Consider the following 14,757-nt stretch of genomic DNA (forward strand, 5'->3'; position numbering starts at 1 on the left):
TACACACAGGAGTTCAGAAGCACCTGTCAGCACCCCCATCACAGGACCAGAGCCCACATTCCCTCTGTAAGGCCGGCCCTACCTTGGTAGAGCAGACTCCCCCATCAGCCTCTGACCAAAGCCCAAAGCCCCCAGTTTGCCTGGAAACGGTCTCCTTCACCTAAGGAGAGGGTCAGAGCCCTCCAAGGGCAGAGAGCTTCAGATGGGGAGGAGCCGAGAGGGCCTGGGGAGGGGGAGGCATGATGGGAGAGGCACACGCAGGGCAACCCCTCTTCCAATGGCCCAAGTGGGTAAGGCACCTGTGTGCCCAGCGGGAGGCGACCTGGGCAGAAGCAAAGAGGTGGGGCTGGGAGTGCAGTGCAGGGACACCTCAGCTTCTCTGAATCTGTGTCTTGGGCCCATGTTAGTGAGGGTTCTCCAGAAAAGCAGAACCAATAGGGTGTGTGTGTGTGTGTGTGTGTGTGTGTGTGTGTGTGTAGAGAGACTGATTGATTCATTTAAAGGAATTGGCTCGAGGGCTTCCCTGGTGGCGCAGTGGTTAAGAATCCGCCTGCTAATGCAGGGGACACGGGTTCGAGCCCTGGTCCGGAAAGATCCCACATGCCGTGGAGCAACTAAGCCCGTGCGCCACAACTACTGAGCCTGCGCTCTAGAGCCCGCGAGCCACAACTACTGAGCCTGCGTGCCACAACTACTGAAGCCCGCGCGCCTAGAGCCTGTGCTCCGCAACAAGAGAAGCCACCGCAATGAGAAGCCTGAGCACCACAACAAAAGAGTAGCCCCCGCTAGCCGCAACTAGAGAAAGCCCACGCACAGCAACAAAGACCCAACGCAGCCAAAAATAAACAAATAAAATAAATATAAATAAATAAATAAATAAAATAAAGGAATTGGCTCAAGACTTCCTTCGTGGTCCAGTGGTTAAGACTCTGTGCTCCCAACGTAGGGTGCCTGGGTTTGATCCCTGGTCAGGGAACTAGATCCCACATGCTGCAACTAAAAGATCCCGCATGCCGCAACTAAGACCAGGCACAGAAAAATAAATAAATAAATATTTTAAAAATAAATAAATAAAGGAATTGGCTCATGTGATTAAGGAGACTGGCAAGTCCAAAATCTGCAGGGAGATAGGCAGCCTGGAGACCCAGGAGAGCCAAAGTTGCAGTTTGGGTCCAAAGGCCGCCTGCTGGCAGAATTCCTTCTTGTTCAGGGGAGGTCAGTCTTTTTTCTAATCAGGTCTTCAACTGACTGGATGAGGCCCACCCACATTATGGAGAGCAATCTGTTTTATTAAAGTTCACTGATTTAAATGTTAATCTCATCCACAAAAAAAAAAAACAAAACACCCTCACAGAAACATCCAGAATAATGTTTGACCAAATATTGGGACACTGTGGCCCAGCCAAGTTGACACGTAAAATTAGCCACCACAGACCATTTGCTTGGATGCAGCTTTGCTGTGACACGGAAATCTGATCGAGGGGAGACAGACCAACATGACACAAAGGGAACCCAATATGCTTGAGGCTGAAATGCACCAATGGGCTGGAGCCTGTCATTATGGCCGGGGGCGGGGGAACCTCAGAGCCTAAGGGAATGTGGGAAAAGGGGTTGAAATAACACCCATAGCGGGCAGCTCTTCAGGAACTCACCAGGGGTGGTCCACCCTCTGTGGTCCTTGCCATAGTTCCCAGCCACAGGGTGCCCGCAGTGATGTCTCCTGCCATGCCCCAGGCTGGCCATCTTCACTGCAGCAGCTACACCAGCCTGGGCCCCGCACCTGGCAACACCCTCTGCCCAGCTCCTAGCTCCCTTCCTTTCCCTTCCCCCCACCAGCCTGCACCCTGCCTCTGCCCCGTGCTGGTCCTGGAACTTGACAGATCAGCTTCTCTGGTGGGAGACCCTGTTGGGTCTCCCTCCTGCCTGATAGGGCAGAGGTTAGCCCAGCCTGGGCCACCGCCACAGGCATGTGGACAAGTTTGGGGGGTGAGGGCAGGTTTGGGAGGTAATGACTCTCTGGAAAAAAAATGCCTGAAGCTGAGGGCAGAGCCTGAGCCGCATCCCCAGGTGCCAGGATTGAAGTCTGGACCTGAGTTGTCAATCCAGAACCCAGGTGGGGAGCAGGAGAAAAGTGGGCTCCCAGGTGGATGGGGATGCAGTTGAGCCCAGGGCCCAGAGGGACCCAGTGGGGGCAGCAGGCTGCATGGGGTTCCAGAAGAGGCACATGGCTCTCAAGGCAGCTGGGCCGGTGCCGGGGCCTGGTGAAGACGCAGAGGTGGCCCTTTCTGCTCCTCATCCGGGTCCTTGCCCCTGTACCCCATCCTAGGGGATCTGCTGTCCTTGCCCCTGCAGGGTTTGCCCCAGCATTCCATGCCATGGCTGGGACCACGGGGCAGCTCCCAGGTGTGGGGCAAGGTTGCCATGGCGACCCGCGTTCTCGAGGACCAGCACTCTTGAGTTCTGCCGACCAGCTTGCCGGGCAGCGCCTCCGGAGCCCTATCACAGAGATGTGCTTTGTGGCAGCTCAACGTTCAGCCCGTTCTCCCCAAACATGGCTCTCCAAGGGGTGAACACACAGTGGGTTCCAAGGCGAGGAGTCCTTGGGGACTCGCCAGCCTTCTGGATGGGCCATTACCAGGAAATGAATGTCAGGAAGGTGGTCTGATCTGCGGTCTCTCCCGGGGTGGGCTCTGCACGCCTGGCGCTCACTCTCTTCCGCGCCCGCACCCCTCACCGCCAAGGCAACAAGCTCCCAGGCTCTGAAGCTAGGTTCCCCTCACGCTGTCATTCCAAAGGCCCCAAGTGGAAACATGTTCTTCCTAGAAGATGTTTTATGATCACGTGTAGCATTTGACAAGGGATGGACTGTGCCAGGCTGTGGGTTGGAGAGTGACTGATTCTGTAGCTGGGGTACATAAATGTGCTAGAGTCTGCACTGGACACGTCACCACAGGCCCAGATCCACAAAACCAAGGGCAGACCTGTTTGACCCCATCTGCTGGCTGAGCTAGAACTCCCTGAGCCCTGAGCACCATCGTTACCACCCACATCATCTCCTCCGTCCCTCCCCGCGCTCCCCACCCCATGGTCCTCACCAACACCTCTGCCACCTTCCACTTCTTATGTCCTCATTTGCTGGGCCCTGCCTCGCACCCTCCCATCAGCAAGCACATCTTATCAGGTGTGGCCCAAGCAAAAAAAAAAAAAGCACAACAGTGAAAAGATATGGCCAGTGACACACAATGCAACTGTAGCCTTACCGATGCACATCACGTGGGGACATCATGGAGTGACAACAGAGAGGGAAGGACGGTGAAATGAGCCTGGCTACCCAAGGCCTGAAGGAGGCAGTGGGGGAGCGGCACAGAAGGGAGGGCAGAATTCTGCTGCAGGCCCTTTCAGTGGCCACCCTGTTCTCACCCCCTCTGGGTCTTCCCACTGCTTCCCAGGGTCCCTCACGATGTTTCTGTGCTGAGCCAGGGCCCCCAGACACCCAGCCGATAATAGCTTCTTAGAAGCTTGTGTCGGGTGCACGCTGGTGTAATGGACTCACAGGACGTCACAGCCTGCAGGGGATATCCAGAATATTCCCCCCAGAGTTCAAAGATGGATCTTACCTTCCTCTGTGTCTAGGAAGATGGTGACCCTCTTGCTACCTGGGGCTGACTTCTCTGCAAACCAGGAAGGGCTGATATGTGGTCAGGGGTCAGGGAGGTTCCATCTGCTCTGCTGCAAACGAGGGAGACTCCATCCAACGGGATTACTACAGTTGCTGCCCCTACGGTTTTGTAATCACAGTGAGTTCATAGTTTGCAGGGAGGGGAAGCAGTTTAGTCTCTGCTGAAAGCTGAATTGGCCGGGCTGTACTTAGAACTCTCTTGGCATCAAAACCAGAACTTACAAAAAAACAAAACAAAACAAAACAGAACTTACATTCTTGGTGCACGAGCACACGCGGCTGGGAACAAGTCGCGTTCACACTTGTGAGATGCGAGTTCCCGCCACCTCCTTCAGCACTTTGAACTCCCCCCGGGCTCCCCTCTTGCGTACAGGGCTGCCGTTTTCTCTGGCACCCACTCCCACCTCACGCTCTGTCAAAATGCTTTCAAGAAACGTGAGGATGAAATGTAACTAACATGTACCTTCGTGTGAAAAAGGACACCAGAGGTCTGAGCAGGCCCTGGGAGAGGCAACTGCACAGGAAGAGAGGAAGAGCCTGGATTGGGAGAGTCACACTTCCTTCAAGGCCTCACCCTCCTCCTGGGGCCGCCACCACCATGCTGGCCTCGGGGAACCGCTTTGACTTCTAGCTTCTCTGAGCTGGGAAGTAGGCATCAGTGGCCATGGTTTCCTTATGAGGGATACCTACCTCTCCATCCCCGCAACCGCCTTCCAGGAACAGGAAGATCAGGTCACGAAAGTTAACAGAAAGGAGCTTTGCAAACTGCAACTCAGGCCACATTGTTATGTATCTGTCTGAGTCTGTTAAATCAGATGGTATTAAATTTAACTAAATGGCATTTATTTATTCATGCAATAAAGATTTGTTGAGTGTCTACTGTATCGATATATGTGTCATGGGCTGACCAAAGCAACCAACCATCCTGGTTTGCCCGGGACTGAGGGATTCTGCGGGACTCAAGACTTTTAATGCTCAAACTGGGACAGTCCCACGCAAACTGGGACCGTGGGTCCCTCTGGACAAGGTAGAGGTCTCTATCCTAATGGAGGGGAAAGGTGAGCAGGAAGAAAGTAACCCTGGCCACCACCGCCAGTTCTAACCTTCAGGGTGATGGTAGTAGGAGGTGGGGCCTTTGGGAGGTGCTTAGGTCATGAAGGTGGAGCCCTCATGAATGGGGTTAGTGCCCAGAGAGATCCCTTCCTCCATGTGAGGTTACAGAGCTGTGAGAAATAAATTTCTGTTGTCTGTAAGCCACTGGTCTACAGTATCTCTGTTATAGCAGCACGAACAGACTAAGACACGTAGCCAAACCCAAAGGATTCATGTGATGGGAGAAACCACAAAGTCATATGGCAAAAGCATGAATGTAGTAGGGGTAGGGTTGGGGCCAATCATGCACTGACCATGTGGACACAGCCATCCCACTGTGATGGGTCAGGTCTGGGTGACAAACCCATCCCAGAGCCAGGGAGAGGGTCAGACACTCTGACAGACGCACCCCAGAACTACATGGAATATCAGGAAAATGGGCACCTCCCCAGTTGGAAAAGGGTGCTGGGCAGACAAAACCCCACAAACGTCCTCTACAGACAGGAAGGCAACTAATGGCTTCCGTGGGACAAAGACCACCAAGGGGCGTGACAATGGGCTGTGGAACTCAGAGGACACAACGCAACCTGGAGTGGCCAGGAGCGTGACCGTGGGCTGTGGAACTCAGAGGACACATTGCAACCTGGAGTGGCCAGGAGCGTGCCCGTGGGCTGTGGAACTCAGAGGACACATTGCAACCTGGAGTGGCCAGGAGCGTGCCCGTGGGCTGTGGAACTCAGAGGACACAATGCAACCTGGAGTGGCCAGGAGCGTGAACATGGGCTGTGGAACTCAGAGGACACAATGCAACCTGGAGTGGCCAGGAGCGTGACTGTGGGCTGTGGAACTCAGAGGACACATTGCAACCTGGAGTGGCCAGGAAAGGCCCTTCTGGAGCGAGGCACGCAAACTGAGCCTCGAGCGTGGGCGCAGGGGCATTTCAGGCAGAGGGAACCGGCTGTCCGCAAGCGTGAGGCAGACCTCTGCTCAGGGAAGTGAGTGCCTGCAGCCTAGGGTTGGGGGTCTGGTGAGGCAATGAGGCAGGAGACAGACAGGAGAGGCAAGCAGCCCGCACATCACAGAGGGGCCACAGGCCAGGGGGAGGGGTCTGGAGTTTGTCCCGAAGGCAGTGGAAATCCCTCATGGGCTTTAAGGAGGGGCGTGACGTGATCCCACCAGCAGATAGGCAGGTGGCACTGATAGCAACATGGGGTTAAGTGGGAGTGGGAGCTCTCGTGTCGAAACTGGAGACCATTAGGGACGGAGTTGCTGAGGCTGGAACTAGGAAAAAGGGGGCACAGAGAGAGAGAGTAAATCAAGGGACATCTAGCACTTTAAAAAGATAAGGATTGGTTTCTCTTTGATCGGAGATGAGGGAAAGGGAGTGTCCAGAAGGAAGCCAGGCGCCCAGATAAGGAAAGTCAGCTCACGCATCTCAGCAGCTCAACACAGCAAAGCTTATTTCCCGCTTCAGCGGGGGTTCAATCTGGGTGTCCTGGGCAGCTAGCTGCAAGCAGAGACTTAGGGATCCAGGCTTCTTCCCTCTTGTAGAGCCACCCTTTATGACACGTGGCTCCCCAAGGTCACCCTGGGGGTTGCCTCCCCTCTACCCACTAAAAGATAAAGGAGGAAGAGGAGGGGGAGGGTTTTATGGACCAAGACTAGAAGATCCATAAATCACTTCCACCCAAGTTCCTCGGGCTCCGTCTCCATCGCATGTCCACACCTAGCTGCAAGGGAGCCTGGGAAATGCAGTCCAAACTGTGTGTCCAGGAAGAAGAGGCAACAGACTTGGTGTTCAGCCTGTCCCACACCAGGTTTGGGGCTTGGGGGAACCCAGGCAGGGAAGACTGAAGGGGGAGGAAGTGTGTGGAGGGATGGTCTGGGTGGCCTGAGGGACATCTAAGCGTGTGTCTACGTGGATGCATTGGCGAGAGTTGAGGCCATTAGCGGTACAAAGAGCAGAGGTGACAAACCTGGGGAAGAAGACCTCTCAGGAGGCTCTGAACAGAGGAAAGACTTTGTACAGGAGTCTGAGATTTCAAATCCAGAGAATGTGACCTTTATTCTGGGGACAGTGGGGAGCCATGGCAGATCTTTGAGCGGAGGGGTGACCTACGCAGAACCGTTTCTTCATAGAAGGTAACATTTGTAGGTTTCAGGGATTAGGACACGGATGCTTGTGGGGTCCTGGGCCACACAAAAGCCTGATAGGCTCAGAAGAACTGGGGCTGCCCCAAGTCCCCCCACCCCCTGCACATACACACACTAGAGGTGCTGGCCTTGCCCAAGACTCGGCCCTCTGGGCTGTCAGGGCCTTCCTCACTCGGTCACCTCCTCCGGAGGAAGAACCCAGCTCAGATTTGCCGAGAATCCCTGAACATTCTAGCTGCCTCGGCTAAAAGTACCCAGTGGGCTCCATTTTAATAAAGCCCAGTATAGAAAACCCCACGTGTGTCAGCACCCTTGCCGCTATTCCTGGTCCAGGTGAAACATTCGCTTGGCAGCTAAGTCACCTTGCAGATCCTTTCAATACACGTCTCCTGGTGCATTTGAAATATTCAGTTCCACAAACCCTTATTAGGTGCCAAGCACTGTGTTGGGCACCGAGCTGGGGCCCCGGAGACCACACGCATGAGAAAAACTCCCCAGTGACTCTGAGAAGGCAGGGGCTGCGTCCAGGGCAGGGAGGGGCCCGATCAGCGCGACCCGAGGGGACTCGCCTGGCGGAGGACACACCCCTGCACGTCCCTGGAGCCATCATCTTCCTGACTTGGCTAAACTCAACAGGATTTCCAAACAGCACCTCTGTGTGGGGCGAAGCTCCCTGCCTGCTGGCGCCGTCAGCTTATCTTTAGAGGCTGGAGGAGCTGCCAAAAGAGAGCTCCCCTCTGTGTCGAGTTACACCCTGGCTTTGCCGTTTAACAGCTGCCCTGCGTGAACCAATCCCTCTCCTGCCTCTGCCCTCCATCTGCTCCCGGGAATGGGTCTTTGGGAACCAAAGTTTCCTTAGCTGTCAGGGCGGAACCTGGCAGCCTCTTTTCTCCTACGTCTGAGAGGAGGCTCGGTGCCAGAACCTGAGCTCTAAGGATGGAAAAGATACTCTGCCTCCCTCCAGATGCCCCCAGCCAGGTGGGAAGGCAGACTCCTAGACACTTAGTGCAGCAGCTTTGTCCCCGGACGGAACACACACCCTGGAGGGGCGGTGGGGGCAGAGGCGTCCTGGGGAGGCAGTGAAGCCAGGCTGGGGCTGGACTGCTCCTCCTGCAGGTGTGCACGCTGACTGGGTCAGGGGTCCACCTCTGCCCCAGTGCCTGCACCCCAGCCTTGGCTCCATTTATGTTCCAGCTAAGTGTGCCAGCCCTTGTGCTGAGAGCAGTCTGCAGAGTCTCCCGCCATTGCTTATTATAATACATGCCCCTGATTCTAAGAGGCCACCTGCTAAAAGATGTACCTGCAATTGCAAAAGAGCATGAGGAGAGGGGATAGACCAGATGCAATTACAAGATTCATTAGAATTTCACACATATTATCGTGTGTGTGTGGCTGGGGGTTGGGGGGCAGCTTAGAATCAAGGAGATGTAGTGAATGAAGATGACGCCTGAGGCAAACCGTACCTCAGAGTGTGCAGTGCAGTGGTTCTCAAAGTGTGATCCAAGGGCACCCCAGGGGTTCCCCAAGACCTTTTCAAAGGATCTGCAGATCAAAACTATTTCCATAATAATAGTAAGACATTATTTGCTTTCATTGTTCTAGTTCGCTCCTGAAGATACAGTGGAGTTTTCCAGATGTGGGCACTATTATAATAAATGCAGAAGCAGGTATGTAAATCCTCGATCAAGCCAGACATTAAAGATATTTGCAAACAATGTAAAAGAATGCCTGCCACTCTTCTCACTAACTTTGTTTTATTTTAGAAAATATAGGGTTTTTTTTTTTCATGTAAAATGTTATGATGTAAAGGACTTATTATTTTTAAGTTAACTAATAAAAATATCTCTGAAATTTGGAAGTTTTAATTTCGAATACAATATATTGATAAATATAACCCCCATACACAGAGTATCTCTGGCGTCCTCAATAATTTTTAAGAGTGGAAGGAGTCCTGAGACCACAAAGTTTGAGAATGCTGGTCTACAGCCAGCCCTGCCAAGCATAGAAGCTATTGAGGTGTCAGGTGGGGACGCTGCAGACAGCTTTGAACTTGGAGCAGGAGACAGGGCTCGTGGCAGGCTCTGCAGCACCAGGCCCACGTGGCTCTGGGCAAATCACATGGTTCCTCTGGACTCCCATCTCCCCTCCCTGCCGGGGGAAAGGTAAATCCAGCCCGCTCCAGAGGCAGCAGGACCCAAGAGGAGGCCAAATGTGGGGAGGGGAGCGTGGCTTCGAAGCTGTAAGCACTGTGCAGATACCGGCTTCATCACCTTTCATGTTGCTCCCTGGGCATCAGGGGCGTGTCACCAACAAGAAGCCAAAACTACAGAAGCTGTGTCACTGGCGGGCAGGGAGTGGTTTCTCATGCACACGCACACGCACACCTATCGCGGGAAGCGCTCAGGTGCCGGCCTCTTTCTGGCCCCCAGCTCCAGCATAAGTCAGATGAGCCAGGTTTTCTGACTTTGAAAGGTGGAGAGGGAGTGAGGGCGGAGGGCAGGCCAGGGGTGTTCCTCTCTGCTGGTCCTCAGTCCTGTTCCCAAACAGGTGGAGCTGGGTCAGGTCTGGCAGCGAGAAGGACCCCACCCTGTCAGCTCCTGGGGTGGTTGAGCCCAGCCCGTGCCAGCCACTCTGTACCCCCAGGGTCCTTGGGCACGCGGGGCTGGACACACGGACACGGAGGGCCGAGGATGGAAGGCACTGTGGCTGACCAGCTGGGTGACCTTGGGCACGTCCTTTCTTCTTCCACGGCCTCAGTCCACCAGCTGTGAAATGAGAGGGCTGGAGTCTGCTGTGGGGTCTGAAGCCTCCCACGGGGGGACCTCACCCAGGTTTCTAAGGGCTTCTGCATGAGGAAGGTGCCCAAGGACCAAGCCCACAAGGCTGCCTGGCTCCACCCGGTACCGCTCCCCTTCCTCAGGCCAGCCAGGAGCCTTTTCGGGCCCGCCCTGCCCAAGACACCACAAACCAGATATTGCAAACCTGGTATCCCAGGCTGAGTGGGAAGCGTGTGTGTGTGTGTGTGTGTGTGTGTGTGTGTGTGTGTGTGTACCTACACTCCCTCTGCTTCCTGTGAGCACTTCCTTCCGTTGTGAGGCTTAGATCAGAAGGATCATGTATGACCCGCCTTCTCCTTCCCAGGAATTGGAGTCAAACGCTCAACTGCAGCAAAGCTGGCCCGAGGAGACCACAGCCGGCTGGGGAAGGTTCTTTCCAAGGAGGACAGCGTCCCGCAGGGCCAGACCACACACCCCCGCTGGGCTGCACACACAGGTAGGGGAAGGACTCGCCTGGCCCTGCTTTTCTCTTTTTCCTTCAGACTGTCTGGCCGATTCATATTTTCCAAAAGCCGTAGTGACCTCACCATCTCTTTATCATGCCTGTGGTTGAGTTAAAATTTTTTTTTCCAACTTCCTTTTACTCTTTCCAGCTGATTTAACTCTCCATGCTCAAGGCCACATTACACACCAGAGGCTCCCTCCAGCCAACAGTGGCAACACTGGTTCAGGCTGGGCTCTGAGTGGGGGACCCTCAACCCTCTTTTCCCAGCGGCGGGAGCTGAGCCCCGAGAAGGAGAAGGTAGAGCTGGGGGGAGGGGGCCCAGGGACCCAGTCTAAAATAAGGAGGGCTTAAAAAAAAAAAACAAAACAGACTTCCCTGGCGGTCCAGTGGTTAAGACTCCGTGCCTCCACTGCAGGGGCCGTGGGTTCGATCCCTGGTCAGGGAAGTTCCGTGTGCTGTGGAGTGCAGCCCAAAAAAATAATATAAAAACAATAAAATAAAATAAGGAGGGCTTCTCCTGCTCAACCCCACACTCCCCACTAAATGGCTGTGGCCCCCCTCCCCTCCTACTGGCCATGCAGAGCTCATCTCCCCAGCCCACCCCCTCTTTGCCAGGAAAACCCCTACTCATCCGTCAGGACACAGCTGAGGCAGTGCCTGCTCTCAAAGCCCATTTGAGGCTCCCAGTTTGCAGTGGATGCCCTTCCCTCCCTGGTAGGGTTGAATTGTGTCCCTTCCAAATTCATACTGTCAAGTCCTAGCCCCCAGTAACTCAGAATGTGACTGTATTTGGAGAAAGGGCCTGAAAGAGGTAATTAGGATGAAATGAGGTTGTGTGAATGGGCCCCAATCCAACATGATTGGTGTCCTTATAAGAAGAGGAGATGAGGTCTCAGAGAACTCAGACAGAGGGACGACCCCATGAGGACACGGGGAAAAGACGGCCAACTACAAGCCAAAGGGGGAGACTCAGGAGAACGCACCCCCGCCGACACCTTCATCTCAGGCTTCTGGCCTCCATTTCTGTTGATTAGGCTCCCCCCCCACATTTGCCATGGCAGCCCCAGGAGACTAATATACCCCCTATGCTCTCCCGCCTCCCCGATTCCCTCCGTGCCAGCGAGCACCATGTTGAAAGGCTTTCTTTACCTTGACATCTCCTGCTCTGGATGGTGACTTCCCTGGAGAGGAATTCATCTCGCCATCAGTGCCTGGATGTCTAGGTATTCAGGGAATGCTTATTGGAGGGAACTAAACTTTTCTTAAACCAAACACACACTTTCTACAGCTCCTAGGTTCGTGGAAGAAATGAATAGTGGGCCTGGGCACATAGACTCTTCAACCCTCTCGAAGGTTCCGGGGGCACCTGACAGTACATTAGGCTCCATTTAACTGATGCTCTGCAGCTCCAGGTGATGCCCACCGGTGCTGCCAGTTCTTGAGCCCAGCGCATCCCTGGTGTGCCCGCGTCGTCGGGCTGCTGCGGCCGCTGTACCTGTCCCCCTGTCAGTCTGTTACATCCCCAAATCCACTTATGCCAGTTATGCTTGTTATTAAAACGACCTTGTGTATTAAACATACATAAAATGATAAAATGTGGATTTAAAGAGTTGTTTCTCTGAATGCTAAATTAAATGCTTTGAAAAAGATTAATTCTAGGCGAGTTGCTTTAAATAGATTGCTGCTGAATTAAGCTTGGTGCCATAGCCAGTCTCCAGGAGGGCCCCCTTGGTGTTCACACCTTGTGTAAGCCTCTCCCACACTGGATCAAGACTGCTGCGTGAGGCCGAGAGAGACTACGGTGTGACATTCAGTGCCTTCTGAGGTGAGGTCACAGAAGGTATTGCAGCTTCTGCCTGGTTCCCTTGGGTCAGTTGCTCTGGAGGAAGCCGTCACACCATAAGGACACGCAAGCCTCTTGGAGAGGCCCATGCGGAGAGGAGCTGAGGCCTCCCACCGCCGGCCGGCACCAGCCCCGTGAGGGAGCAGATACGGACGTGGACCCTGCAGCACCCAGAACCTTCTCGTGAGGGCAGCCCTGGCCGCCGTCTGGCAGCAGCCTCATGAGAAACCTTGAGCAGACCTGTGTGGATGAAAAACACGTTGCCTGCCATTTCAGTTAACAAAGAACGTTACCTTCCATCAAGCCGTCAGCCGACAGTGCATCCTGGTGAGAATTGGGGATGGAGAAAAATAGGATACTGGCCCTAGATAGTTAAGATGCATATGAAAGGAATAATTTCAATGAGCCCTGACTCTTGCATCTGCCCATACGTAGAAAAGCACTACAATCATTAGCTCGAGATGTCTGGTTTTTTTGCAATTAGCAGTAATCTTTTGATTACTTTTTTCTTTTCTTTTTTTTTTTTTTTTACAGTAAAAATCTCTTATATGTCCTGGCTCCTTCCTTACCTCTTTGGCACCGTCCTTCAGAATTATCTGAGAGGCTGTCTCGCGGGCTATGGTCCTTAGTAAGTTCCCCAAATAAAACATAACTCGAAACTTTTAGGTTTTTTGTTTTTTTTGTTTTTCCAGTCAACACGTGAATAATCCAGTTGCTCCTGAATTGCTGGTCACAGACACTGAGACAGAATGAACGATTCTCATTGCTTCCAGGCACTAAGTACTGAAGGGATTTTTTACATAGCAGTAGATAACCAGCACACACAGGAAAGGTCTCTGTAAAAGAACCGCAGAAAAAAGAAGAGCAATCTAAATGGAGCCTGCACTCAGGTTGTTTCACAAATGCTTTTCAGTGTTTTTCAGATTTTAAAGAAGTAGGAAGTAGGAGTCATGAGTAGTGTGGTGTGGGGGCTGCTGGTGTGAGAAGAGCCACTTGTGCTCCAACCACGTGACCCAGGCTCAGAGGAGGCTTTGCCCCATCATCACAGTTGACTGATGAATGTACTTCTATATGATTTAAGTTAAAAATGTTAAGATATGGGGCTTCCCTGGTGGCGCAGTGGTTGAGAATCTGCCTGCCAATGCAGGGGACACAGGTTCGAGTCCTGGTCTGGGAAGATCCCACGTGCCATGGAGCAACTGGGCCCGTGAGCCACAATTACTGAGCCTGCGCGTCTGGAGCCTGTGCTCCGCAACAAGAGAGGCCATGATAGTGAGAGGCCCGCGCACCGCGATGAAGAGTGGCCCCCGCTCGTCGCAACTAGAGAAAGCCCTCGCACGGAAAAGAAGACCCAACACAGCCATAAATAAATAAATTAATTAATTAATTTAAAAAAATGTTAAGATATGTTTGAATTTTTTTTTTTTAGGCTGAAGAATAACTTTTATTTATTAAGACTTAATAAGACAATATATAATAACGAAAATAATCAAGAACTAAAAATGTATCAAGAAAAAGGATTAGTAGTGACTGATACACATAACTGAAAAGCCCAAGCATGGCTAGATTCCAAGACTCAGATGATGCTGTCAGGATTCCGCCTCCTTCCATCCCTCGGTCTAGCTCCCTTCCCTCTAGGGTTCACTTTCATACAGACTCTCCACACGTGGTAATAAAAGTGGCATTCAGCAACTCTAAGTTTAAATCATACCAGCAGTAACTCTGAGACAAATAGCTTCTCTTTCTGAAGGGTTCCAGTACGTTGACTAATTGGCCTGATCCGGTTCAGGCACCAACCTCGGAACCAGTCTCTCTGGGCGGGGAAAGTGTGATGCACCGAACCTGGGCAGGGTCACGTCCCACAGTAACCACACTGCTGATTTACAAAGGATTCATTTCCCACAAGAAAATTTCAGATACTGTTGCCAGTTGAATAGGGTAGATTCTGGGAAGAAAAAAAAAAGCAGATATTTATTACTATTATCTTAAGACCATAAGCACTTAACCATATTTCTCAGATAAAGGAGTTTACTGAAATAGCTATGTGTGTGGTGGTTAAACTGTTACATTAAAAAAGGGACATTGGGGCTTCCCTGGTGGCGCAGTGGTTGAGAATCTGCCTGCTAATGCAGGGGGCACGGGTTGGAGCCCTGGTCTGGGAAGATCCCACATGCCGCGGAGCAACCAGGCCCGTGAGCCACAACTACTGAGCCTGTGCGTCTGGAGCCTGTGCTCCGCAACAAGAGGGGCCGCAATAGTGAGAGGTCCGCGCACCGCGATGAGAAGTGGCCCCTGCTTGCCACAACTAGAGAAAGCCCTCGCACAGAAACGAAGACCCAACACAGCCAAAAATAAATAAATTAATTAATTAATATTAAAAAAAGAAAGGGACATTGAGTGATTAAGTCTACACCAATGTGTTCTTGAAGGTAGTCTCAAATGCCCACAGACAATACTGAACACAAGAACAAATGCTCAACTTTGGTTTGTCACAATAATAATTAAAATAAAAAATATACAAAGGACCAAGAGCAGAGATTTGAGGCCTAAAATCCATATCAAGATATGTTTGAATTTTTAAAAATAATTTTCCAGGGAATCCCTAAGCGTGGTTAGGACTCCACGCTTTCACTGCCAAGGGCCCAGGTTCAATCCCTGGTCGGGGAACTAAGATCCCACAAGCCACGCGGCCAAACTAAATAAATAA

This window comes from Eschrichtius robustus, chromosome 15 (genome assembly GCF_028021215.1).
Source record: "Eschrichtius robustus isolate mEscRob2 chromosome 15, mEscRob2.pri, whole genome shotgun sequence".
Classification (NCBI taxonomy): domain Eukaryota; kingdom Metazoa; phylum Chordata; class Mammalia; order Artiodactyla; family Eschrichtiidae; genus Eschrichtius; species Eschrichtius robustus.